This window comes from Manis pentadactyla, chromosome 3 (genome assembly GCF_030020395.1).
Source record: "Manis pentadactyla isolate mManPen7 chromosome 3, mManPen7.hap1, whole genome shotgun sequence".
NCBI lineage: Eukaryota > Metazoa > Chordata > Mammalia > Pholidota > Manidae > Manis > Manis pentadactyla.
In genome coordinates, this window is record NC_080021.1 from 14,925,268 (window position 1) to 14,937,876 (window position 12,609).

The following is a 12,609-nucleotide window of genomic DNA, read 5'->3' on the forward strand; positions in this document are numbered from 1 at the left end:
TGCAGGGAGCTTTAATAACAGCCTATTTCCCATCCCTACCTCCAGAATTCAGATTCAGTAGCTCAGAGGTTGAGTCCAGGCACCTGCGTTTTAAAGAGCACATCGCCTTTTGAACCACACTTTGAGGTTTAGCCTCTGATTTGCTGACAAGGCTACTCACAGGCTCTTCTTGGTCTCCAATCTCTATAAAATTCTTTTCTTCAGCCAGAGAAAATGACCATCACTCTCTCTTACAACTAGAACATTTCTCAAGAGATGGCTGAGGGGCCACCTACACTGTGATTATTTAAGGTCCTTACTGAAATGTATATTCTGGGTCCCCATTACAGACCTACTAAATCAGATCATTTGGATGTGGAGCCTTAGAATCTTCATTTGAACCCCGCTTTACTTCTAGGAACTTTCTTCGTGCAGGAATTTAAAATGGAGCATTTTTAGAATAATTCTTCCTTGATCTTGTGTTACATTCATCATTGCTACAAACCAGGCTGATCTATTTCACACCCCAAGGCAGCCACCCCAGTAAAGTTAAACTTGAGAACTTCAATAAATTTGCTAAAATAATACCAAATTCTCAGGTTTCTCCCCTTGCTTTTGTTCTTTTATTTCCTGATTCATTTCACAGTCTGACTTTTAGCTTCCTTTCTTTCCCTTCTCTGACTTTATCAACAGTCCTGCATCTTGAGAATCTGGAATAGATGAGAATTCCCAAGGGAAAAAAGACCTCAGGTAAAACAAATCTTATTTTAGACATGTTGACTAGAATACAATCTGATTAGACTGGAATTCTGATGGCTATAGAGACCTACCAAGAGAGCAAAAGGCATTATCCCCAAATCAAAATGATGTAGTGTTACCATCCTCGGGAATTTAAAAGAAACATCATTGCAGAATAAATAAAAGAATCTCATAGTTTAAACAGATCACAGATGTTACCTAGGCATGGCATGCTAAGCTGCTTTGGGAAACAAGATTATTTCCCTTTTACTTCTCTACTTGTCATCTCTTTTGCCCAGGTCTTAAGAACTGTCCCTCCAGTGGGTATGGTAGCTTGGTGCTCACCATCCATTCCACCGTCTTTCTGGTGTGTACCCCTATACAGTGGATCTGGAAAGCCAGAAACCTATACTTCCTAGGTTCCCCTAGAGCAAGAGTTTGGTTGTGATCGAGCTTCAGCCAATCTGGAAGGTTTGGAAGGCAGACGTGAGGTGGAAAAAATTACTGCTCCTTCCAAAGTATCTGCCAGCAATGTGACCGTGGAGACTTTGGGATCATCTGTGGATAATCAGCAAGTGTCCCATGTCCAGGCATTCTCTGTGAGAGCAGCTACAAGGTGCAGATCCTTTAGACAAGTGTGGTTTTGGAGTTACCAGTTCTGGCAGCATCATCAGCTCCTGGAAAGGTGAGATAAGGGTTCTGGAGCAGCAGCTGGAAGGACTGCTTTCTGACATCAGAGCTAGTGATTAACGCAGATACGCCCTGAATCTTCGTCAGTTTCCCTGGTAAGCTGATTCTCTAGTATTTTTCTGGAAGTCATTATAGCTCTACCCTAGCACCTGCTCCACCAGCCTTTCCAACGATTTTGTAAATACCTTGCCCCTAGTTAAAACCACTTACGTTTAGGACAACTGAATCCTGATTGTTACAGACCTCCAGATGATGATTCTGGACTTTATACTGTCGATGATGAGGGACAAGTAAAGACATGACATAAGTGAATGCATATAATATAAATACCCATGAAACAGCTTTCTAAATCAGGGAATTTTGGCTGTGCATTTACATCACTGCGTTCAAGAGAAAGTCTATTGAGGAATTAAGAAAATCTGATTACTCAAAATCTTAATACAATTCTGAGATGACATCTAGGCTATACAATTTTTCCAGATGGAGAATCAGAAATTCTATAACATTTTTCCAAAATGTGTGCCCTAAAATACCAAAAAGTTGTTATCTTTGCAATTAATACATATAACATGATTCTGTAATTAAACAAAACTGAATTGGCACTGCTGAATTTTTTACATTCTTCAGCTGCTATTATGCATGTGGCTCTCCAAAAGAGAAATTTAATAAGTAGCTGTTCCTTCCAAAGGAGTCTTTTTGTGGTTGTTGTTTAGTTATCATAGTATCCAGAGGGACTGGGGACACAAGGTCTAGTGAGTGATTGCACAATAATCTATGGTTACTCTGCATGATGTCAACTTCCTCTTCCTCCCTATTTTATTAGAAATCGTTCTGGGAGCGAGGCCTTCCCCCTCCACCTAATCAGGAGTAGACTCCCCTTCTCCCTCCTACCACATCACCCCCTTTAATGTGAGTCACAGTGCATATCTCTACTGCTTTGTTTATTTGTTGGCCTATTATGGGACTTCATTTAATGTCAGCCTTGGGGAACAGGTGTCTTGGGGATCCTTCTCTCAACAGAATATATTTCATATTGATTCTTATTGCTGCGTGCAGCTGTGCTATGTAACTTCATTTTCATTGCAATTTAATATTTTATTGTGTGAGTATCCACCATTTATTTATTCATATATTCTACTGTAGATGGACATTTAGATTCACATGTTTTTTTTTCTCCTAAGATCATTCCTGTGCCTGTCTTAGGTGCACATGTGCACATTACACTGTAGGATAGAGTTACTGGGCTGTAGAGAGAGTGCCTTATGATCAGCTTTCCTAGAAATTCAAAGCTGTTTTCCAAAGTAGTTTTACCAAATTATATTCTCAGCACCAATGAATGAGCCTTTCCATTTCTCCATATCCTCATCATTCCTTTCTACTCCTAGATATTTTTTAGTTTTCCTTTCAGGTAGGAGTGGTTTTACTCCTTGGGTGTAGCTCTAGTGGTTATTTCCTAATGACTAAGGCTACCATGAGAAAAATGGCCACTCTATCACGCACTCAATAAATGCTACTGAGCTAGAAACTGGGAAGGCTGCGCGGAGCAAGGCAGAAAAGACACCTGTTCCCCAAGGCTGGCGTTTTAAATGAAGTCCCATAATAGGTAACAGGCCAACAAATAAACAAAGCAGTAGAGACGTGCACTATGACTCACATTAAAGGGGGTGATGTGGTAGGAGGGAGAACGGGAGTCTACTCCTGATTAGGTGCAGAGGGAAAGCCTCGCTCCCAGAATGACTTCTAATAAAATAGGTAGGAAGAGGAAGTTGACATCACACAGAGTAACTACAGATTATCATGCAAACCAGGGCAGTTTTGAGAGTAACAAAGGCCAGGACCACAGGAGTGGACGGGGACTGTCCAGCACAAACAGTTCCAGATGGTCCCCTAACATGGCTAGTTTTACTCATATCTGGTTTTCCTCTCCTCCTGGGCTCGGACAGGACTTACTTCCTAGATTCCCATGCAATTTGACAGAGCCAGTTGACTGGCCCTGGCCAGTGAAAAGTGAATTGTAACTGGGCTGGAGCTGTGAAAACCTCATGCCCGATCCTTGATCCTTGTTTTTCTCCCATTCCCTGGCCCTGTGTTCCAGATGGGGTGGCTGCAAAACACAGGATGGTGGTGCCTTGATCATTCCAGGATCTTGAGTAAATACACAGAGCAGAGCCCCCTGAAAAGCCTTGCTGGGAATGTGGAATACGGGGGAAATAAACATTTCATTGTTGTTGTTTTCAGGCACCACGAGTTGGGAGTTGTTTCTGTCACATAGCCTATTTATCTTGACTCTCACAGGAACATTTTGAGAGTACAGAACCCTCTGCATTCCTGTGGAAATTCTCATGAGCTGCAATTCTCGGTTTTCCTTAGGATTCAGTATCTCTGTTATAAATCACTTACTGATGAATATCAAGCATTATGTGGTGCAATAATGCAATAGTAATAAAAGCTCACATTTTCAATCTCATAGGCTAGTCATATAGTATTTAATGTACATTGCCTCATTTTATCCTCATGGCAATTCTGAGGTAGGTATTCTCATTATTGTAAGATTAACAACTAAGATTTGTAATAAGATGTAAATTGAAATTGCAGAGGCACAGAAAAGAAAAGTTGCTTTCCCTGTTTTATTTGTGCAGAGGACAGAGAACAAAGAAGTGATTGAGAACATGGGCTCTGAAGATACACATAGCTGAGGACAAAGCTTTGGTCTCTGCCACTTACAAGCCATTTGCTACTGATTAGGGCTTGTGACCTCTCTGAGTCTCAACTTCCGCATCAGCCAAAATGAAGATAATAAGTCTATGCAGACTATAAAGTTGTTACAAATATCAAATGAGATAATTAAGTTTTTTCCATGTTTAGCACACAGAAACCATACAATAAGTAGTAGTGCTTATGATTTTTATCATCAACATCGTAATCACAACTAGTCACGTCACATCTGAAGCTATGTGTTCAGTTCTGGATATCGCATTTTAATATGGACGTTTACAAATTAGAGTGCCATTAGGATTTGGCCAGGGCAAGTTCTGGGGATTTTATCATTTACATGAGGATCACTGAAAGATTTGAGAAAAATTGGTCTGGAAAATATAAGCTTCAGATAATGATCTTTTAGTATTTGAGAGGCCATCACCAGAGATATATATTGGATTGTTATGTAACTGCAGAACAATGGCAGTGGATACGAGTTTTAGAGAAAACTTTCTAATAGGCAACGTTATTTAAAAATGCAGTGGACTGCCTTGTGAGGATGGCAGCTTGCCCAGTGATTGATGGCTCAAAAGCAGGTCATGCCATTGTCAAAGTGGATCTTGTATGGAGCAGAGGTTGGACTAATTGAATTTGACAAGTAAAATGAGTCTTCGAGGTAGAGTCTCTTCAGTGCACAATTGATGCAGATTCCAAGCAATTTGTATAGACAAGGAGTCATCTATTTGGAAAGAATTCCAGGGTATTGGTGCCTATGTTCTTCTGTAGAAATAAGAATTAAGGGCCATTTTCAGCAAATTTTCTAGGAGCAAGGATATACCAGAGGCTGGGTCAGTTCTAGCCCATGTACTATGGAGTGTGAATTGCAAATGACTTTTTGTGTGTACTTTTTGGTTTAATTTTAATTACATCCCTCCCTAATGTACTCTAAGCTTCATTTGGGCAGGGATTGTGTTTGTCTTGCTCCACTTACAGAACCTAGTGCATAGCATGCACAGAAAAAATATTTGCTAAATGAATAAATGAATGAATGGAAGGACAGGATTTTGCAACCTTTTAGATGGGGGAGGGACCAGGGGAAGGAAAAATCAAGGATAGCTCCCAGGTTCTGAGCTTAGCTCACTGGTTACATGGTAGTACTCCCCACCTAAGTAGGATGTGTAGAAGAGATAGATATTTGGGGTGGCTTGAGGACTGACAATGAGTTAGAGTTTGGATATACTGTGTGGGTGCTGCTTGTGGGTCATCCAGGTGGAGGTCCTTAAGTAACAGTTTTATGAGTGCGTGAGGAACTTTGCTCAGGGACATGTCAGGCAGTCATCAGTGTCTCTGATGCAGGTAGAGCCATGATAGTAGATACAATCACAAAGAGAATAGGGACTGATAGGGAAAGGAGGCTGCAGAGAGAACTCTGGGAACCAACCATTCATGTAATCGGCAGAGGAATACAGCATCTTGAAAGAAATCCAGAAAAAAGCTGGAGAAAGGTTGTAAAGAACAAGCAAACCAGGAGTGAAGTAAAAAACATCATAGTAGGAGAGATTCTTGTATCGGGACAAAGTCTAAGAAATTGAGTCAAGCTTCCATATAGTCTATCATCACATCAAACCCATTTAAGTGCCAAGAACGTAGAGCCAAAATTCCTACCTCAAATACTTAATACTTTACCTCACACCTTTGCTTGGATAATTCTAGTGATAAGCACCTCACTATCTTATAAGGCAAGCCATGCATGGCCCTGCCAAAATGTATGTACGGAAAATCCAATGAAGTTGATTAATTTTTTTCCAGTGTTTATTTGGACTTCCATACATGAACTCTAAACAGTAATTTATTAAATGATGCCCCATCCAAGTAGAAGAAATACAGGAAATACATCTCTTATTCGAAGCAAATGTTCCACCAGGGAAAACTTCCAAATTGCAGGATTCTGACTTAATAAAGGACGGAGATCAGACCATCAATCGTGAGTTAAACCTACCCCAAGAGGATTCAATGGATGAAACTGCATTTATAAGAAGGAGAAAGAAGTAGTGGTTGGGGCTGAGAAGACAACCTGCTAAATGAAATTAATGATGACTCTAAATGGGCTTTTCTCCTGAGTTCATTTTAGCATCTGCCTTGAACAAAGTAAAATAAATAAAAGAGCAATCTAGATAACTGGAAAATAATAAAGATATATTTAAAAATGGATAGCAATAACAACCTGATGCATACCTAGGCACAAAAACTTTGGAATTGTGTAGTCATATAGAAATGGATAAGCTGAAGAAATAGGCAGAGTGGATACAATTTCCAGGAGTTAAGCAGTGCTAGAAAATTGCCCATTCACATAAATATTTATTCCACAAACCTGTCACAATGTCTGAAATGTTATCATTTAAGACTGTGCTATCCACTATAGTAGCCCTATCCATATGTGTCTAGTGAGATTTAAATTTAAAATAATGTTAAACTAAATGTAAACATTTAATTTCTTAGTTGGAATAGCCACATATCAAGTGCTCAGCTGACACGTGGCCCATGGACACTGGCTGGACAGTACAGAGAGAACATTTCTGTCATTGTAGAAAAGTGTATTGGAAATCTCTTGACTACAACAGAGTCCTCTACATTGGAGCTTTCTAGACTTTCAGTTACATGGTAAATAGTGTTAAGTTATGGAAAAAATTTAACACCTGGTAGAGATTGGCATATGTATTTGCTTCTAAGTAACAGGGATGGGGTGGTAGTGAGAGGTAAGCTGAGTGAACCCAGACATCTAGTACATAATGGACTCGAACACAGACTTGGGTTTATTCCTCAAAAGCCAGCACAAAATAGAGCTGGCAGTCAAATTCTGGGCTACCTGACTCCAAAATCCACACTCAGTCTGCCTCCCCACTCCTGTATAGAAAGAGTGAAGCACCTGGGGGGGAAGAGTCAAGTCTCTCAGCATGTGGCAGAATTGGGGACAGAATAACAAAGGCTATGCTGTGCAATCCTGTGCAAATGGCTGGCGGTATTAAGTTTAATATCACGAGAGAGAGAGAGAAAATAAGAGGCACAAGTCAATGACGAAAGAGAAAGCAAAAGCAAAAAAACCTGCCACACAAACACCTAAAGATCAAATTGACTCACCTCACAATTCTGTTTAGTCTAAGAGCTCTTGAAATAACCTGCCCGGATATTCTGGTGAACACCTAGGACTGAGTTCAAGCTTTGACTTTGCATTCTGCTAGCTGTCAATCTTGGACTTACAGCACTGTGCCTTCTTGATCACGGAGTTGGAGCATTCATGATGAGCTGACATTCTTAATCCAGTAGCAGCAAAGATAAAAGCCAGGGAGGGCTTTGGGTACATTTAGAAAGAACATTTGTGTGAGGAATGGGAGGCAACATATAGAAGCAGAGCCTGGGTCTTCAGCAAGGTCAAGGTCAAAAGTTAAGTCAAAAGTAAGAAAAGGACAAAGTGAGTCAAGGTAATTCTCTTTTCTGCCCCTGCTACGAGGAGGTCACAAAGTTATCAGTAACATGAAAGGAAAGCAGGGTCAGATTTTCTGAACATACTTTTTTCTGCTAAGCATGTGGACTATTCATTGTAAAACACTTAGCATTCACCAAGAAAAGATTCAATTTTCTGTAAGTCAAAACTCATGGGTAATGGGGCAAAATTACTGTGAGAATGCCCTAGAATATACAGAGACCTTCTCTGTGCATTATAGGAGAATCCTGGACGAGCTCATAAAATATCTTCCCCTCTCCTGCTTTCCAAGCTTCCAAGAGTTTGCAACTTCACAGTCTCATATTCTGGACTTCAATGCAGAACCCAGACAAAATGGGAAGAGAAAGAAAGTCCCAGGCAAAGACACCCTGGGCTGGGTAGGTGTGCAGTCGGGAAAAGCATGAGATATCAAGTGTGGGAGTAGCTGTGATTGTGAAAGAATCTGATGAGAGGAAAAAAGAGAGATTAAGAAGTTTATAACCTGTTCACAAAATTTAGGGAAAATAATGACTTTATCTTTTCATTATTGACTATGTTCTTTTGACCCTGGCACTATTCTGCGGTGGTGAAAAGACAGCTAAAGGGGCTTTTTAAGTATCACTATAGCCTGTCATTTCCCAACAACAAAGAACCATTACTTTCTGGATACTTTCTCTTTACTTACTCACCAGCATTTTGCTTATATTTCCTTTTGATAAAGAAAACAAGGCTGTCACAGCATGAACATGTTAAATGGTTTTTGAGGCTTACTGACTAGTTACATGACTGAAACATGAGTTTCAAGATCTCCTCTCAGCAAAATTATGAATGACAAAGTTTTGTACTGTCTGAGTCACTGGTGCATTGATAAAATGCTTAGTTGAAACAAGGACAGTCAGGGATCTGTTGTATTGATAACCACATCATAACCAGGTCATAGGACCTTTACAAGGTCTCAATGTGCTGTGCTAAGTACAAGGCAAGCTGTAAATTGCCTATACAAATGGAGCTTTTTATGGTTAAATAGAGCATAATTGCAACTTTACCTTAATGAAAAAATCAGCAAATATGCGTTGAGTACCTAATTAGCATATTTGTCATAAAAATAAATGATGTAATAACTGCCTACCTGGGCACAGCTATATTCTTGCTGTTGAGCAAAGGTTCCTTCTGGCTTACCCCTTCCAGATGAATCATGGACTTGCATAAAATACTGGCAGTATGAGCATAGTGGGTATTGTGGAAATAATGTGGGCTTTAGATCCAGACTTTCATTTGTGCATCCATTCATCTAACAAATATTTACTGAGACTCCAGAGTCTCTTTCATTGAGCAAATGTTTTTGAGACCCCAGGAAAGTGAGGAAGGGGTAACACAAAGCAGTGATTGGGCTGAGATAGGAAAAGTAGAAATACTTAGGGAAATGCAAGGGGATTTTTTTCCAGGAAGAGAGAATGCCATGTGCGGTGCACCTGTAGCCAGCCAAGCACCAAAGAGAGTGAATGTGCCTGTAGACCAAAGAAGAGAGGTGGGGCTGCATGCCAAGGCTGGGGAGATGTGAGCCCATCCATCAGCATCCTGCAGGCCATGCCAACGGCTGGGGAGGCACTGAGATAGGGGTGTAACCTGGTCAAACTGACTATTGCCACATTAAGGAAAGGGTAGATGCATGCCCATCAGTTCAGTGGTGGATGAGGTAGTCCTGGGAAGGGCAAAGCGTAACTGGTTACAAGAAGGTGGTGGTGAAGGTGGTAGACATTGCTCCAGTAAAATGTTCCTAGATAAGAATTGCATCTTGATCTTCCATACCTTGGCAGATAATGAGGCGGTTACTTCACATCTCCCAGGCTCAGTTTCTTCATTTTAAAACTGAAAAAACTTAAGGATTTGGGAGAATTAAACGAATGAATACATGCAAAAACATATTATCAACTCCAAAGTGGAATGTAACTTTAATCATGGAGCTCATTAGCCCTGGTTACTTTAGAACTGGTTTTGAAAGACAGCAAATTGTTAGAGACTGTCTATATTCCATGAGGAATACAGCCACTCTGAATAGAAAAGCCAATGACCTCACAAAGGTCCCCATGGCCTTACAGGGTCTGGCTACTGCCTTCTGTAACTCTTTTTCCAACTCCCTCCACTCCAGCCACACTGGTCTCCTTGTATATACCTCTCACCGTACAATCTTTTCTCTGTAAAGTGCTTCTCACCCAATAAAGCCAGCCAATTCCTTTACACATGGCTTGACACTTGTCTTTTTTTTTCATAACATGCATCACTTTTTATGCATGCCTTGTAACATATATGTCTTATGTTTTTGTCTGTCTCCCCCTCTAAGAATATAAGTTCATAAAAAGAGGGAAACCTGAGCATTTGTTTGCTGATGTATCAGGTAGAAAGATGTGTGGCTCATAGGAGACATTCAGCAAACACTTATTGACTAGATTTCAGAGGAATACATTTCAGATGTCATGTGTCCTGGAGCTGATATATGACAATCCTCACTCTTCTGCGGCCTTTCAATGATATCCATCAAATTTGTAGATGGCCTATAAACCTTACAATGAGACTTTATAGAGGAAGGGAGAATGGATATGATTGAGCAAAGGAAAATCTAATTCTCAATGCTTCTGTGGAAAAAAATAACCTGGAAGTTAACATCAATGAAATCTCATTTCAGATATTAGTGGGTAATTGAATAAGTAATCGAAGAATAGGTTCAGAGACTAGTGAAATAACTGGTAATAGATGCTAAGGGTCTATAAAGAAAAAAATACCCCCCATGAATCTGATCTCCCTTTGAAGGACTTGTTAAATGATCTTATGACCAGGTTCAATAATTGGTTGAGAAAGTCTTGGCATGTCCTAACTGCCCATCTTCATGTGACTTCATTCTTCACAATACATGCCTCTTAGATCATAGAGCCCCTGCACAGGGCTGCCTTTGCTGAGCACTGTATTGAAAATCACTTCCCACATTGCTACCCCAGCATTCTGAGACCCTCATCCAACTTTATTTTTCTTCACAGCACTTATCATTCCTTGAAGCATATTACTTTGTATTTGTTTATTCATTGCTTATGTCTCCTTCAATGAAGGATAAGCTCTGTCAAAATGAGAACTTTGTCTCAGTCTTTGTTGTATCCTCAGCACTCAACAGGGACTGGCATACAGCAGGCACTTGATAAAGAATGAATGAACGAATAAATCAGAATGTTTCTCTCTTTTCCGAGGAGGGAAAAGGAAAGGGAGGACCAGAGGGGCAGTGCCTCACATTGTCCATTCCAACAAAGGCAAATTCTGGGTGAGAAAAATAAGGTCTTTCCTCATTTCATTCCACAACTCACTGATGTGCAGACATAGGCTGGAGATAATGAGATGCAGTTTCAGCTTCCAGGAAGCGTATAATTTCCTGGGGAGGAAAGGCAAAGTTAATAACAGCTCTAGGTAGGTCAAGCAAACGCTCAAGATTGAGCTACAGAACTGAACCAAGTAGGGCCATTTCCGAGGGCTGAAGTGGCCAGGGAAGGCTGCCTGGGGAAAGGGAAGGATTGGATCAGTTGCACTCACTTTCTTTAATTTCTCCTGTTCTCCTTAAACTGCACCCAGCTTATTTGCTTTCCCATGAAAACATGTTTGCTCGGTCTCATCCTCAGAGCACTGGCTGTGGCATCCATACCAACGAATACAACTGTCCTTTCCTCCTTTCTTAAAGCACATATTCCTCACCTTACAAATTTAACATTCACTTTTTGGGAAGACATACCTTCTTTGGGAAGCTCACCTTAATGAATTTCTCCTTACTCTAACTAACCAGTTAAGAGGTATTCATTATATGTGGTACATCAGGCTCTGCACTTTGAATGTATGTTGAATTGGCCAGGGAAACTGGCATATGAAAAGAAAATCATAACACAGGGCAGCAGTCAGAATGATAACAAAGCACCCAGGGAACAGAGGAGAAGGAATGACCCATTTTCCAAAGATGCAAGAGTGGGCTCAAGATTTGAAGGATGAATAAGGTTGCACCTGGCCAAGAAGACAAAGATGGACAGAGTGAACAATAAGGAACAGAGAGAGGGAAGTGTGAGCAGTTCCGTGAAGCTGACTGCAGTGCGGAGGGCTAGGAGATTGGATTCAAAGCATGTTTTGGAGCTGGATTAGGCGGACCTTCGGATGTCTTGCTAAAGAGTTTAAACTTTGTGCTGTAGGCATGTGGGATCTATGTTTAAGAATGGGAAGTAATATAGTCAATTCTGGTTTGGACAAATAACTCTGCAGGCGAGGAGCAGGGTAGGGAGAGATTGGAAACACATCCATCACCTCAGGGATGGTAACTTTTACAACATTTTTAAACGATTGTCCAAAATGCTCTGATGTAAAAATCAAAAAGCCATTTTAAGGGGTGGAACTTTGGAGGACTGTAATCTTGAGATTGGTTTCCTTAATCTCTTTTAAGACCAGCATTATTTTACTTTTGCTATCATTTGGAAGGATTGTTTTTTAACACTTTTAAGTTTATTAATATATTTGTCAGTAATGTCCAACATTGAATTTTATGCTTACTGGGCAATGAATTCCTAGAATTATTATAGTAATAAGGATGCAACAGTAATAAAGAAGAAAGGAAAGAACACAACACTATTTGAAAGTTTTCCACATACCAAGTGTTTTAAAAAAAAACCCTCTTATTTTTTACAAAGACCCTGTGATGAAGGCATTATTATTTCCATCTTATAGCTGTGGAAATTGAAACAAAGAATTTCAGAAAATAGCCCAGTGTCTCACGGCTGTAAAGCAACAGAGATGGGGTTCTGCTTAGCTGATGGCAAAACCCATTCATTTCCATCAAGCCCTTTTCCATTAAATGAGGGTGAGTTGAGGGCCTACTGTGTGTCCTTCATGGGTAACTAGGCATTGAGAACATAACCACAAGTAAGCTGGTTGTTCCCTAATTTTCAACACCTCCCTCTCCAAACAAAAAATTGTTCTCCCTTCTTTTCAAGTATACTAGTGTCTCA

General features: G+C 40.3%; 1 protein-coding gene across 1 annotated transcript in view; it reads left to right on the forward strand.

Moving 5' to 3' along the window:
* LRATD2 (LRAT domain containing 2) overlaps positions 1–10,980 on the forward strand; it is a 263,088-nt gene extending 252,108 nt beyond the window's left edge. The window contains exon 7 of the transcript XR_005025881.2: positions 10,822–10,980. The gene's annotated coding sequence lies outside the window, so the exon portion shown is untranslated. The remainder of the gene's footprint in view (positions 1–10,821) is intronic.
* The last annotated feature ends 1,629 nt before the right edge of the window (positions 10,981–12,609 follow it).